Genomic DNA, 16118 nt, shown 5'->3' with positions numbered 1-16118 from the left:
CTTCCTGCCCGCGGCAGGCACGCTCCTTCCACGCTCTGGCTATATCACGTTTCGCCAACGTAAGGCCCAGTAGCATAAAGTGCCTTTTATAAATATTACCCCCTATTCCCTCCATGATGTGGAGCATGGCGAACTGTGGCGTATGCGGGAGCTCCCACCCCAAGACCTCCGACAGGCAGGAGAACACCCCGCTCCAGATACGGTCGAGGGATATATGCTGCCAAACAGTATGTACCAACGTGCCCTCCTCCCTACCACATCGCAGACACTCCGGGGAAGCAATCAGACCCGCCCTCCACGTGGAGGCATTTTTTTTTTACTTTGATTACCCGGCCTCGTTCTGTGCCAATGGTCTGTCTTCAATTGTTTCTAGTTCGCCTTTCTGGTGGCGCTCTAATTTATTGGAGGGCCATATTAATTAATAACAGCTGGGATGTGGATGGGTGAAGCAAGTGAATCATAGGCAAGCCTGTCTACACCCGTCCATGTCTGGTCTGGGCCAGGACACCTGCCCATTTCACATCGGTGAGAATTAAATACTCCTCAGTAGAAATGAGGAATCTCAATAAGGTGCCTGGGGAAATATCACTCCATGGACCCAGTTAGTCTAGATGGTGAGCGTAGTCTTTGTCAATGTAAACTCAACATGATCTTTACAAAAAGAACTTTGGAACCATTTACTCCGTCCAAAGGAGGGAATCAGGTGATGCAAAGTCAGCCAATTTATAGATGACATATGTATTTAGTCAATTGTAGATCTCTCCCTAATCATAAAATTGAACTGTTCGCCTTTTTAGAAGACATTCAGCCAGAAGCCAGCTTTCTAACAGAAACATTGCTCAATGAGGATAGCTGGCCAGATTTGACAGTAACCATGCCACTAGGCTATACAATTGCAAGATGTGATCACGCTGATAAAATGGGGGAAGGGGTAGCTATTATTGTAAAAAGGATTAAGGCTGCAAGTTTTCTCCAATCTCAATTTCAGGCAGTGAAAGACTATAATTTTCCATCAAACACACCTATCAATTCTCAGGGTTGCTGATCTACTGCGCACCAGGCTCAGCCCAGTGGCGTAATAAATTATTACGCCTGGAGGTCGAAGCCCCCGCAGTGGTGGGGGCTTCGACCTCAAGGGGTCCTCCTCAGCACAGTATCCTGGCCTGAACTCCTGAGTGAGTCCGGAGGGGGGCTCCAAGTAATGTGCAGGGGGTTCTCCTCAAGTTTTGTTACACCACAAGCTCATTCACAGAGTTTGTGAAGAACATGCCAAAGGAATTGGCAGCCTATAGTCTCCAGACAGCTAAGTTCATGCTACTGAGTGATTTAAATATTCAGGTTGAGGATTCAGTTTGTACTCGGGCGGGCAGTTTTTTGCAGGACCTGTCAGTGATTCATTTATCTCAGTTGGTTAGCTCTTCAACACATTACTAGGTTCACATCCTGGACCCAATTTTTACGAATATATCTAACCTGGCAGCTGAACCCCCTTTGACAGTTGTCTGGACAGACCATTACATTATTTAATTTTCCATTTTAAACTTCGGGGAGTCTATACCTAAAGTTACCTACTCCAAGACCACTCAACATAGGTTCAAACGGGATACGGACAGTTGGGAACTGGCCTTACAAAATCCAATCCTAAACCAAATAGAGAACAAAGAGGTTTCCATGTCCTATTTAGCACTCAAAAATTGGATCAATAAGGCTCTGGATGAATTGATACCAATGAACCCTAGTAGGAAAATGCAACCGCGGCATAAAATTCAATGGTTCTCCAAACAACAACAAAATTAGAAAAATGCAAAAGAAAGTGGAGAGTTAATTACGACGACACATTCAAACAGGTCTACAAAATGTCTCGGAAAAAATATCAGCATGCTACCTGTAGAGCCCAGATGAACGACTTTGCAGACAGGATTAAGCAATCCTCAAACTCTTTAAAAGAAATTTCCAACATGGTAAATTATTTTCTAAAGCTTGATATACCAGAAGCCAGTACGCATTTTAATTGGGCTGTCCAGTGTTGGGCATAATCAAAAATCCATGCCATTGAGGGCGCTGCTGCTCGAATAGTGCTAGGCATTCCCAAAATGCAGTCAGCATGTGCAGCGCTCAGAACTATTCATTGGCTGCCCATAAAATGCAGCGTACAATTCAAGGCACTCTGTATCACACATCGGGTAAAACACAAAGGATGGGCCACATGTTCTCCACTAGCTGATCACCCCCTACTGTACCAACAGGTCTCTAAGGTCCAACAAGTCTCTAAGGTCCAACAATCTTGATCTTCTTGTTGTACCCAGAGTCAAGAAAGCCAGAAGTGAAGATTGCTCCTTCACATTTCTTGCACCTAAACTTAGGAACCTTTCAGCCTAATAATGGATGGCAATTTCATGAATTTTAGAAAAAAACTAGAAACGTATCTTTTCCCCAATCACTTTAACTATCCTCACTCTTGCTAGATCTGACCTCGCTGTCTTCTAGCCATGCGCTTTATAAAGCAGTTGAATAGAATAGTGGCTCGCCCCACCACTGAATGCATTAATTCTTTATCGTGCTTTCTACATCTTACTGCCTCTTTACCATTTTCTTTCCTCTATACATGTGGCTCACCTTACTCTCTGGATTGTGCCTCTAACTGACTGTGCTTAATTGGTTCTTGGGTCGAAGCTTGTCTGATAGCCCAGCTGTCTGGTTGCGAGAGACTACTTGAGATATTCTGAAAGTTCCTTGGGAACCATTGCTTACCATGGAATTGTAACTCGCATTTGCTTGCTCCGATATGCTAGCTTTATTTGTTTTGGGCTGTAGCATATCTTTGTCCCTCCTGTGGAGCATAGCCTCTCTGACTGGCTATTTGTATTCTTCTATGAGTTCTCGCTTTCTGAGAACCCCATTATTTGCTTTTCGTGAGGCACTCCAGGAGAGTGTGTTAATTTTTTTCTGTATTATTGCTCACACCATACTGTTAGATTCATTTGTAAAGGTTTCCTGCTACCTATCTTTCTGCTTGACTGATTTTACTTATCTCTGCAACTACCAGATGCCTGTGAGGAGCAATGCTTTTATCTAAGAGCTTGTTTAATTTTGTCAGTGCTCTTTACTTATATCATAACTTAAACAATCTTCTTCCTCAAGTTTGTGCCGATGCTATATACTGGGAGTGAGGGTGCTGAAACACCACCAAAATAACCATGCTGGATCTCAGAAGGGAATGAGCAATTAACAGGCCTTTAAATTTTCTTTTTAGGTCTCGCCTTTTCCATTCCGCAGGAATGGAAAATGGAGAGAATTCAAGTGCTCAAAATACTCGTCAAACTAAGGCTTTTTTCTGTGCGGTTTTCTTCGAGTTCGCGTGAATCACGTGACCAAACAAGCACGCGCATCAGCCTCCCTCCCTCCCTCCCTCCCTCCTAATTGCATTTTTTCACGGCCGCCACCACATCAAAGGGCTTCTCCCAGCGTGCGCTCTGCGGCTTCTCCTTCTCCTAATTATTCATGGCTGGCCGGCCGTACTTTCAGTTTCCCGGCCGCTCTTGTTTTCCTACCCTTTGTGTCTCCAAGATAACTTGCTAGGATAGAAATGCATCAGGATTGATGTAGCAATAAGTAATTGTTACAACAATGCTTCAAATACAAAACTGCAGTCATATTCCTTGTTCCTGATTGTCTGCTTCTTTCGATGTTCTCTTCTTGTTCTCATTTCTTTCTCAAATCTTTGTGCTTGTTCGCTCCTTTTACAGTTTCGCTCTTTCCTCCCTCATCTTTCTTGTGTCCTATTCTATGCTTAATCATTTTGCATCGCTCTCATTTCCCTCTTCTTCTCTTTTGTCTCGTGCCTGCTCAATTATCTCTCCTCCTCCTAGTACTGTTTCTTCACCTTCTCTCCCTTTAGCTCCATCTTCACAGTGTTGTAAACGTATGCAATGAGCTGCTCCCAGCACTTACCCATCTTTCCGTCGCGTTCACACATGGAGTTTGTAGTAATATTTCTGTTCATAAATGCAGCAGTAGTGCTGAAGAGAAGTAGATACTGTGTAGTGCTCGGATCTGTGTTTCTTTGGTGCACTTGGTGATGAATTGAATATAAAACAAACAAAAAAGACAGAGCAAAATGTGTTTGTTCTTGTTTACTGTAAGCGGGGAAAACAGCAGTACTGTAAATATATGTATAATTGGTTCCTCACGCTGCACAATAACCTAGCACCCGTCACGTGACCCCGTCAGCCACTCATGGCTCTTAGCAAACAGTCTCCGGGGCTCGCAGTTTTCAATTCACATGCAAAGTAAGTGCTGCTGACTATACAGCCTGAGGTCACAGCTGCAGGAGGTCACATGACATGGAGGGCACACAGTAGCTGTGCACAATCCCTGCAGATGTTTGTACGTTGAAATAATTTGGCCGTCGGCGGTTTACTGCTCTTGGATTAGTTGAAGTGCCGGCTTGGGTGAGGGGCGCCAGGTACAAACCTCTTCCTCGCCTGGTGTACAACTTAAAATGCAGGCACTGAGTCCTGCACCCCTGTACTTTGAAAAGGCAAGTACAACCCTTTTCAGCAGCTTTCAATATTTAACTAAAAGTTTTAGCAGGAGAGTACTGGCTCGCCGGGCTGGCCTTAGGAAGCTGGGCCCGGGGCGCTGATATTCGTGGGGCGCAACAGGGAGCTGCCTGGCATAATGTTATGCAAAAAGCAGCTCGTCCATCCTACTTGGTCTCCATTGGGTGCCGGGAAAGACATTTAACCCTTTCGATGCTGATGACGAGCTCAGCTCGTCATGATGCACAGTTGAGCTGTGCTGATGACGAGCTGAGCTCGTCATGAACAATGGGGAAGAGCCATTTCCAGCACAGGAGGGGAAAACACCTAGCAGCCAAGGTGTTAATTAACCCTTAAGGTACTTCCTCGTAATTGTTAGCTCCCCATCAACCCCCGCCCCCAACCCCACCCTCCTCACACCTACAGGACCCCCCCACTCACAACAAACGCCAATCTTTCCATACCACCCAGGGCGCTGTCCCAGTAAATCTGATTTTGGGCCGGCTCCGCTGGCTCAGTAAACAAGCATTGAAAATGCAATAGGTCTCGCCTTAACTTTACTTCTTCCATGCCATTCTTACCTCTCCCTTACTGTCGTTCTGCCCATAGCGCTTTCTTCTGATCTCCATCTCTTCTAGCCACACTATGAATTCGACTTCACTCTGCCTTCTCCCTAAGCAAACATTTGTAATGCAATACGTCTCGCCTCTACTCATGTTTAACCTATTGGCATTATAAATGACAATGCCTTTCTATTTATTTTTTTAAAACCAAATCATAAATAAATGGCATTCTCATTTACAATGCCAACAGCTCATTTTTTAGTGGAACCCATTTCCAGCTTGCAAGCCTGCCTGACAGCACCATCTAATTTTAGTTCAGCATCTCAATATGCAACTATATGGTAATGACGCTTTGTCACATTTCTTTGCCTATAACCAGTGATTTTATTCTAAGGAACTTTTTACCCCTGTTTCATTGTTTGCCTCTGACATCATAGACATTAACTCCTATAGCACCATCAAGGGTCAAGTGATGTGCTCCCCGACACTACAGGAAAGGCTTGTTATACCCTAGATTTTACAAAGGTATTTTGTAGTGGTATGGCATGCTGAAATGTATTGTGATAACAATAATAATCATTATCTTTTAAGTACTCTCTAATGCTATGGTGCACAGGACAAACAAAATAGGCATTAAAACAAAAAACAAACAAGCATTTGCAATGCAATAGGTCTCGCATTCACAAGAGTTTGAGCTATTACTATTGCAAAAAACAATGCCTTTTATTTTTGTTTTTATTTTAAAAACATAAAGGGCTTTGTCATTTACAAAACCAATAGCTCCAACTTTCCTACTGCGAGACCTATTGGCAATGCCAGTGCTTGTTTATCATGTCACATTTGCAGTGCATTCCGAGATAGAGGTCAAATGTTAGGCTTTCTCTCCCAGGGAGCTTGGTGTTTACTTTTCTTTCTCCAATTCAAAGTGAAAGGATTTATGTAACAATCTTGTTTGGTATGGGAATGTAAAAAGGCTGTGGGATGTTATTTTTTTCTAGCGCAAAACAGAATGTAAATGCGTGTAGATGAACTGTACAAATATTTCTGAGTATATCAGAATTAGGAAAGCACAAATGAAGAACATTGGTTTGTAATTCTGAAGTGTGGTGGACACAAATATTTTAGTAGGATCAAAACAAACCAATACGCTAGGTGATGCCGATTTCCACATGGTATTGTTCGTACGCTGTAGAGTCTTAACAGTAACATTGTATGTCTCTCTAAATGTAATGGTCATTTCAATTGAAAATGTGTGTGCTGTAACACCCCAGTCTAGGCCACTAACACCCCAGTCTAGGCCACTAACACCCCAGTCTAGGCCACTAACACCCCAGTCTAGGCCACTAACACCCCAGTCTAGGCCACTAACACCCCAGTCTAGGCCACTAACACCCCAGTCTAGGCCACTAACACCCCAGTCTAGGCCACTAACACCCCAGCTTAGGCCACGGCCACCAACACCCCAGCTTAGGCCACGGCCACCAACACCCCAGCCTAGGCCACGGCCACCAACACCGCAGCCTAGGCCACGGCCACCAACACCGCAGCCTAGGCCACGGCCACCAACACCGCAGCCTAGGCCACGGCCACCAACCCCGCAGCCTAGGCCACGGCCACCAACCCCGCAGCCTAGGCCACGGCCACCAACCCCGCAGCCTAGGCCACGGCCACCAACCCCGCAGCCTAGGCCACGGCCACCAACCCCGCAGCCTAGGCCACGGGCATTCTGACACCGCAGCCTAGGCCACGGGCATTCTGACACCGCAGCCTAGGCCACGGGCATTCTGACACCGCAGCCTAGGCCACGGGCATTCTGACACCGCGGCCTAGGCCACGGGCATTCTGACGCCGCGGGCATTCTGACACCGCGGCCTAGGCCACGGGCATTCTGACACCGCGGCCTAGGCCACGGGCATTCTGACACCGCGGCCTAGGCCACGGGCATTCTGACACCGCAGCCTAGGCCTAGGGCATTCTGACACCGCAGCCTAGGCCTAGGGCATTCTGACACCGCAGCCTAGGCCTAGGGCATTCTGACACTTCACTGTATGCCACTCCACACTATGGCACTTTACTCAACAACATCCTACTCCACTTTTCGCCATACTGATATTTTATGCTGATTTGCAGAACACACTAATCCCTCACAAAATTATCCAGGTGCTTAAGTAGGTGTGTGGGTGTGTTATAACTCAGTGTTGTGAGGAGAAGGCTTGATGTGTTTTGGGAGGTCGGTCCATGTTTTGGGTGCGATGTAAGCGAAAAAGTGAATTCATGCTCTGCTTTTGTGAATACGAGTGGGGGTGTGCAAGTGAAAGCCAGGCTGAACATAGGCGTCTTGATAGGTTGTGAAAGTGTATACGGCTGTTGAGGTATGCAGGTCCCATGTTGTGTAGAGCTAGTAGATGTGCATGAGAAAGTGTAATTGGCTGTTTGTGAATGGGAAGCCAGTGAAGCTCCCTGGTATGAGATGAGATATGCGTTTGTTGAGAAAGGTTGAGTTTGATTCTTGTGCAGTTCTGGATGGTCTGAAGTCTGTTCGGTAGTTTCTTGGGAGTTCCGGTGTACAGTGTGTTGCTTGCCAGTTCACTTGGTGTTCTGAGGAAGCCTCTTGATGATTTCTTGTATTGTTTGTAGATTGTGGAAGTAAGCGAAGCTCACTGTGTGGACCTGTGCCATCATGTTCAGCTTGTCGTCCCTAGATTTCTGAAATGGTTGATGGGTGTTGGTGTGGGTTCCAGTTCTGCCAGCCACCAGATGGCGTCCCACAGGGACTGCTTGTTTCTAAAGACAAGTACTTCCGTCTTGTCTACGTTCAGTTTGAAGCAGTTGGTTCTAATCCATTCTGCTACATGCAGTTGGTGAAGTTGGTTGTGGTGCAAGTGTTTTGTACGTTGGGGAGAGGATGAGTTGGGTGTCATCTACGTAGGAGGTGATGGTGATGCCTTGAGACCTGGTGATGTTGGAGAGTGGAGTCATGTTGACATTGAACAGGGCCATGTTGAGAGATGAACCCTCTGGGACTCCACATACAGGTTTGTTGGCCTTGGATGCGAAAGGTGGTAGTTTGACTCTTTTGATTCTCCCGGTGAAGGAGTAGATCCAGTTGAGCGCTGGTTCTTGGATACCGTACTCTTGTATTGTGAGGGGACTATCAAATGAAGGCAGCTGTTTCTCCTTGGTTAAGGATCGCTCTTATCTAGTCAGTGGCTACGATGAGTGCAGTTTCTGTGCTGTGGTTCTTTTTTAAACCGGATTGTGTGTTGTGCAGTAGGTGGTGGAACTCAAGGTGGCTTATGAGTTGTTGCTGATGGCCTTCCGATTACTTTCATTGGGTAGGGAAGCGGGGAGATAGACCGGACGATTGCCAGTTAGCTTGGGTCAGCTGAAGGTTTCTTGAGGCATTGACTGCTGCATTCTTCTGTGAAGGTGGAGGAGGTGATGGGGTGACAAGGATGTGAGTGTGTGCTATGCTGATTGGTGATGTGCTGAGATTATCGATGTAATATGGGCAAGGGTCCAATGGGGCCCCAGAGTGTATGCTCCGTATGATTGTTGCGGTTTCTTCACTGATGAGGGTCTTCCATTTGATCAGGTAGTTGTCTTGATTAGTGATGGACAAGTTGGTGATGCATTTGCTGGGGTCTTGTTGGTGCGCAAAGTTGCAGTATTATTTTCGTTCTTTTGCTGCGGATGAAGTTGGATAGGTTGTAGCAGAGTTCTTGAGAGGGGGTGTGAGGCTGGTGGTGGAGGCTGTGGTGAAATCTTTGACGAAATCTTTGATCGAGAAGATTTCTTTGCTGCTGTTGGAGTTCCCTTCAAAGCATTCAGCTAGCGCTCTTTTCTTGGTTTTTCTTAGTTGCTGTTGGTATCATCTGAGTGCAGCTTTGAAGGTGGTTCTGCCAGTGTCTTCATAGCTTGCTCTCCACTTTCTTTCTAACTGTTTGCAGTGTCTTCTAGTGCCCGAAGGTCTTTTGTGTACAAACTGGTTTGCTTGCTGAATCTTCCCTGTTTGTTGAGTTTAATTGTTGCGAGGGGGTCTGCACAGTTCTTGATCCAGTTGTTAAAATTGTGGTCCTTGTTGATGTTGTGCACAGGATAGGGTAGGTCCATGTGGAGGCCGTTGAACCATTCTGATTCTGATATTTTGATCTAGTTTGCGGCTAGGTTGGGTGATGGTGATTGCGTTTGTCTTCATTGTGTTGATTTGGAAGTGGATAAAGGAGAGGTCTGTCCATGTGAGGGCTAGTGAATTTTAAAGTCTATGAAGGTGGTGAAGATGGGTTCCAATGTGTTTCCAGTGATGTGTGTGGGTTCTGTGATGAGCTGGGCTAGTCTGATGTGTTGTAGGCTCTCTGGGAGTGCTGTGGAGCAGGAGACACATGTGTCTTCGCAGGTAGAAGTTCAAGTCTCCTAGGACTACACAGGATTTAAAGTCTGTGGTGAGGACGATGATAACGTTTGTGATGAGGTTGATGTAGGTAGCTTAGGGTCCCGGCTGTTGGTTGTCAAGGGTTCTGTTTATTGTGAAGTCTTTGGAGATTTGAAGCATAAAGTGCAGATGTTCCATGAACGGAGTGTCGGTCTCTGTGATCATCTGTTGGCATCTTTGTAGATATTGGCATCTTTGTAGATAATCGTGAGCCCCCCTCCTGGCCCCTGATGGCAGTCCTGTTGTGCAATCTTGTAGCCTGCTGGGAATTCCCATGGTGATGTTGAGTGCCGATGTTTGGTTCAGCCAGATTTCCGTGAGGAGGGGGAGGTCCAGTGTGTCATTGTTCGGTAGGTCCCACATTTCGGTTGCGTGTTTGCTGAGCGAGTGGGTGTTAAGTGCCATACCATGAGTGTGTCTTGGGCTGCTGGTTTGCTGTAACCTGAGGTGTTGTGTAGGAAGGTTATGGTGGTGAGGGGTGTTTGCTGGTGGGGATTGGGAGGGTGCGCAAGTGGGTTACTGCTGGAGAAGCATCAGTGGGTGCATGTGAAGTCTCCTACTATGGTGTGTGGTGTGGTGCCGCAGCAGTTAAGGGAGAGGTGTCTTGGGTTGAGTGAATTGAGGAGCACTGCTGTGTATTGCTGGGTGGTAGGTGGACCAGGGTTTGTGGTGGTGGGGGCGGTCCAGACGCAGACTGAGTTGCCTTTGGCACACCAGCAGCTCTGACACACAACACATGCCACTAAGTAGGTCCTAGGAGGGGCGGGGTGGGCGGCGCTCCACGGCAGAGATGAGAAAGGAAAAACAGGTAAGAAGAAGCGGGTAAGTAGTGGGGGAGAAGGGGGGGAGGCAGCCACAGGAGAGCTTGGGGTCAAAAGTGCAAGTGAGGAGATTTAAAGCGCAAAATGGGGTGAGAGCCGAAAATAACTTAAAGGACGAACATGATCAGGAAGCCAGGGACAAGAGCAAAACATCTGAAAAGAGCTAAAGCATAAGCAGGAATCTCGATGAAACAAAGGGGGCTGGGCAAAAGAGAAAATCGGTTGAAGGAGCTAAGACAAAGAAGCAGAAAACATGGTGAAAGCAGGAGAGCTAAAGGAAAAACGGGCTGAAACAGAAGGACCTGGGCAATAGAGCAAAAGCGACTGGGAGGAGCTAAAGTAAAGGCAGAAATGGGTGAAAGCAAAAAAAAGCTTAAGTGCAGAAGGGAAAAGCTCACCTAGAGACGCTAGAGGATGCAAGGAGATGAGGTCAGAGCGTCGAGGCAGGAAAAGGTCCTTGGACTGGTCGAAAGATCAGTCGCATTTAAGTGGGGGACTGGGCACAGGCACTTGCTCACTGGTGTCATACTGCGGACTCCATTAGGTAGGTCTCTGGGAGGCCGTGGGGAAGTCGGATACTACATCACGCCCCTCCACTCTAAGACACTCTTCACCACTCTACCCCACGTCACTCTAAACCACTTTATGCCACTCCACTTTACTCCGACACTATTCTACTCTAGAACACACTGCTCCATCCACTCCACTTTACTCCACTATGTGCCTTCCCACTCTGTGCCTCCCCAGTTTACGACACACTGCACTACTCTGCTCCTCTGTGCCACTCTTTGCCCCTCCAGTTTGCCGCGCTACACTGCTCTGCTCCTCTCTGTGCCCCTCCAGTTAATGCCACGGTCCACCACTCTGGCCCTCTCTGTGCCACTCTTCACCCCTCCAGTTTATGCCACGCTACACCACTCTATGCCACTTCACTCTGACTCTCGACTCCCCTGTATGACAGTTCACTTGAGGACACTTTACCCAACTCTACTCCACACTGCAACACTCTATTCTACTCCACAACACACTTCTCCATTCCACTCTACAACACTGCAACGCCCACTGTACTACACTCTGCTCAGTCCCCACCCCTCTGCTCGGTCCCCACCTCTCTGCTTGGGTGCCACTTCACGACACCCTACTCCATCATCTTTTAGCCATGCTGAACATCAGCCACTTGGTGTACAACATGGCTAAAACATATTTGCAAGCCAGTAGTTCTTGTATAGGTGAGACCTTTTGGTTTTTCCAATGCTTGTTTGATAGTTGAGCTCTTCTCAACTGGCATCGCTTACTTCTGCAGCTCCGTTAGCGAGGGTGGCTTATAACGGTTATCTACTTCTTCACACCATCTTGAGGCCGTCACATTTTATGGCCACATTCTCACTAACTCCAGGTGCCAAAAAGTTGTAAGCGTGCCTCACTTGGGTTGCAATGTGCTTACATATATCCCTAGTACCCAGGCTTTATAAAATGCAGGCAAGCAAGAAATAGTGTCTGGCTTCCACTAAATCAACTGAATCGTATTTGTGTAGCAGCACTCAAATGAACCTTCTCTTGCTTTATGCCAAGAAAGCAATGGACAGAGTGGGATGAGGATTCCTCCAGATAGTATTGGTAAAGAGAGATTCCTCCAGATAGTATTGGTAAAGAGTCTTGCCCCCAAAATATTTTTCTTCAGTTATGATCTTGCTAAGGTGGGAAAGACTTGCAGTATTTTGGTTTGGCAAAATGAGCTGGTTTCAAACCAAGTGTTTGCCATGAGTCTTATGTTAAGATGTTTTGTTCATGATTCCAGCTGACATCTTTAAAACGATCCAATATAAACTTCTAATCTTGATTTAGGCCAGCAAGTCCCCAGAGTCCCTAAGAAGGTTCTCTATCGATTCATCTAGAATGAAACTACGGTTGCCCAACATAGAGGGATGGGTGTGAGCAGCCCTGCTAAGGTCACCCCTCTAGTGAATGAGTAAGCTAATAAAAAAAAAAGTGGTTTGTCCAAAATAGGAACACTCTTCTAGTCTTTTTTCCTTCATCTATAATTACCCTGAGTTTTGGTTACTTGATGATTACATTCCGGACATCCTTGAGTCTCTGGATGATCGCCATGCATACTCAACTTATAATGTTTCCCCTCCCCTTAAAGATCATTGTTGATAGCCCAGACTTCCTTCAGGGTGTAATAAGTATGACGTTCCACTCCTGAAACCATAACTCACTGCCCCATTTGGACTAATTGTTTCGAAGAGGAGCGTTCCGAAGTTTTAAAACTTGTAAAGATGCTTTATTTATAACAGACAATCAGAAATTCCACGCTACGCAACTCTATTCAGCACCTCCACTTGCTCCAGTAAGAAAAGGTGCAATCAGTGGCAGCTGGCAGGGAACCGGGGTAGTGGGCATAGGGGAAAGGGGTGGAAACAATACATTTTTTTTAAAACCACAACTTTTCCCTGCTGCCGTTCCTGCAGCTTCGGTCCCTTCTCACGTCAGCATTGTTCTCCGCTTCGGTCCAGAAGCGCACAGGCTCCCCTAAGCCAATCACCCCGCTGCAATGCAGCACTGTGATTGGTCTGAGCGCCAGGGTTCAGTGCATGTGCATGTTCCCCGTCAGGCTGTGTATTACTCCCTGGTGGGGAACATGCAAAGTGCGCAGGACTGTTTGGCCCGCCAAAGACGACCGGCCAAGCAGTCATGCACACTAAGTGTGGATGAACCACTCCTCCCAGGCTCTGACACAGCCCCGCCCTAACCCAACCCATAGCGAAGAAAAATCAAATGATAATAACGAGGTTATTATCATTTTATTTTACCTGCTCTGAGGGCAGTGGGTTGCCGCTCCTCCGCCTCAGCAGAGAAGCCGGCCCTGGGTGCAATGCGGTTGGCAAGAGACTTGAATGGAATAGCTGTCAACAAAAAAGCCAAATTCCTGATGAAGCTGTACCGCACCTCCTAAAGCACCAGAGATGTATTTTATTCAGATCTGTAAATATGTGTCTAAATGGGAGCTAAAATGTTGAAAAAGCGCTTGGAGATGTATGTTCTATCGATACACTGACAAGGGCAGCAACATTGTCTATTTATTGACTATGGAAAGAAAATGCATTTAAGGTATTTTTCTCATGGTACCTCAGGCTGGTGGCATTGAGGAATCAGTGATATCTTTTGGCTTCCATTAGCCAGGCTCAGTGTATCATGTGCCATAGGCTTGTTCAGTATATTGTAAAGAAATTTTAGGCAGTATTAAAGTTATAACAGACATTTCAATTTGTTATAATAATTAGTTGCATTATTAGGAGACTTTAATGATAGAAACTGATACGCAATGACCTCCATCATAGGCAAATGAATACCCAATTACGCTTGGTTGCCTGTATAACAGAAATGGATCGCTCCTGGCCCCTCATCAGAATCAGTCTGGTGTTCAAAAATGTAAAATGTCTGTGCAATCAAAAAAGTTGACTACCTCCATTCGCTAAAGAGTAGATATTTCAGAACATATAAGGCCCATTCCTTGCTCAAATTGATCAGGACGTCTAGTATCTGTATTTCATTCCTTTTAATTGTATTGTCTGCCCTTCCTGATAGCCTTTTAACTCTGTCACGAAATAAGAAATGTTATTCTAAAGGGTGAAGGCTGCATTCCCTTATTCTACATGTGTAAAATGTAAGCTGCTTCAAAGTAACACTTGTTCCACATATGTGCTGCCTGATGCAGTCAACTGTTTCAATTTCAATTTTTGTCAGTCCCAAGGATTGTAAACATTTTTTGTAGTTCGTCTCAATTCTTTTGTGTGATTTTGCTCTTCTTGAGCAGCCTGTCATCTTTTGCACCCTCAAACTGTAAAATAATTTTGGTAGATGACATTTTGTTGTGCGTCTGTGGAGGATTGGTTACTTGAGGCTAGTTTTCTACGTGATCATTTTTAGGGCTCGCAAGCGAAGTGAGCGAAAAGCCCTTTTACTAGGGTTTCAAAAATGGACCTTGAAATTCCACACAGCTCGTGCCTGTACATTTCAAGGTCCATTTTGATGGGGCTTTGCATGCGTGCTGTTTTATAACCGAAAACGCAATAGGCCATATGCGGTTGCGTAGCTCCGTCTATGTCCTATTGGTGTCTGTTACGCGCACCAAAGCCCATATGTCTTTAAATATGGCGGCCAGACACGGCCGCCATAATTGAAGACATATGCTCGCAGTGGCGCGTGCACGTGGCACCACTCACGAGCTTAGTTTATTTTTTTTGGATCCATTTCACGGCGAAGCGCTGAAGTCTTGTTTCAGTGTGTTGATGACTGCTTTATTCACGCTGCTGGACAGAGTGCGGGTGAATACTGGCCCAGTTGATTGGGAACTGCAGTTTCAAGACCAGCCTAAGTTTATCATGGTACCCACAGAAGTCAGACTTCAGTCCTGAAGGTTTAGGGGCACTAGTACACAGCTCGATTCTCATACAGTAGTGCTTTAACAGCACACTTTTGAAACGGTTTACCCCATTTCTCGTTTTGTTGTTGTTGCGTGTTTATAGATACTTTCCCTTAACCCCGTTGACTGAGGGAGAGAACCTTTGCTTGCCGTACCCCCCCCCCCCCCCCCCCCCCCCCGGAACACAAAGATGCCCTTCAGGAGCACACGAAGGTGCCACCAATCAAGCCGGTAATTACCACCCTCGGAGACAGAAAATAGCTTCTGTTGACTATTCGTGCATGTGTACCTGGCTCAGACCGGTGACAGTATGTTTCGTTAAGGCTTACATCAGGCCTGCTTTGTGTAAAGTGCAGGTGTTTTTAGTAAGTTGACGTGAGCTTAATATATCACGTAAGACTGGGGAGGGTCACAAAGCGGGTTCAGGAGTTCTTCGACCTCAGACACTCTGCTCTGTTAGACTTCGGGAGGGGTATCTGACAGGGGTGCGGGGTGTGTGGGTCAGAGGTGGGGCCCCATAGTTACCATCTCGCAGATGTGCTCGGTTAGTACAGCCTCAGATTTTCTGACCATCTGATCGCACATCAGTCAGGGTAATGTACACTGCTTGGAAATCTATGTGTAATCCGGTGCTGACTCACACTTTCATCCTCCTGGGGTCGATACAAGTGAGTAGCATTTGAGGCAGATGATACTTACGCGCCTGTTTTAAAAGGCCGTTTCCTATCGAACTGGGAAAACTGTATGTTGACTATGTTTGCAAGTTCAGAATTCTTCACCTAAGGAAATAAAAGTGTACGTACGTACTCACATGTGCGTGTAAGAAGAATGTCTAATATACGGACAAACACATAACTATCTCCAAACCTTATGTACTGGTATTGGATGTATAGTTAGCTTTCTAACTGTCAGTTGTGGCTCCAATACAAGCAAGTTATGACGCCGGCTAACCCGCTTGACCAAACTGTGTGATCCTTGGAAAATCACGGTCGCAGTTGCTTGCAATTGTAATAAAATAACTCTGCGACTTTCGTAGAGTAAGGCAATTCATTGTAAGAGCAACAGAGCTCAGTGGTTCACATTTAATTTAATCGCGTTATAGTAGGACGGAAGTCTAGCACAAAGAATGAAAGAAACAACAGTATGCAAGCTGTGTGTGTTTTTAAATTAACTCTGCAAAGCATCTGAATACGCCAAGTGTATGTTTCTTTACAGCAAGCTGACTCGCTGTAACATTGGCGCACATTTACTTAGTCATGCTAGTGTAATGATATTTCAGTCTGGCTTAACTGGTTCATATAATCTTTATTGAATCACAAAAAGGGACCAGGAAAT

The 16118-nt window shown here is 46.0% G+C and overlaps 1 protein-coding gene across 19 annotated transcripts in view; it reads left to right on the top strand.

The window, feature by feature from the left end:
- The window catches only part of REPS1 (RALBP1 associated Eps domain containing 1), a 1100512-nt gene that overhangs the window by 135378 nt on the left and 949016 nt on the right, over positions 1-16118 (top strand). The window contains exon 1 of one of the 19 annotated variants that reach the window (XM_086927558.1): positions 14887-15014. The exons of the other annotated variants lie outside the window; for them this stretch is intronic. The gene's annotated coding sequence lies outside the window, so the exon portion shown is untranslated. Of the gene's footprint in view, positions 1-14886; positions 15015-16118 lie in introns of those variants that run through there. 19 annotated transcript variants of the gene reach the window in all.

Source organism: Lissotriton vulgaris, chromosome 6, assembly GCF_964263255.1.
Source record: "Lissotriton vulgaris chromosome 6, aLisVul1.2, whole genome shotgun sequence".
NCBI lineage: Eukaryota > Metazoa > Chordata > Amphibia > Caudata > Salamandridae > Lissotriton > Lissotriton vulgaris.
Note: the sequence above shows the minus strand (reverse complement) of the source record. Positions and strands in the feature narration are given on the sequence as shown.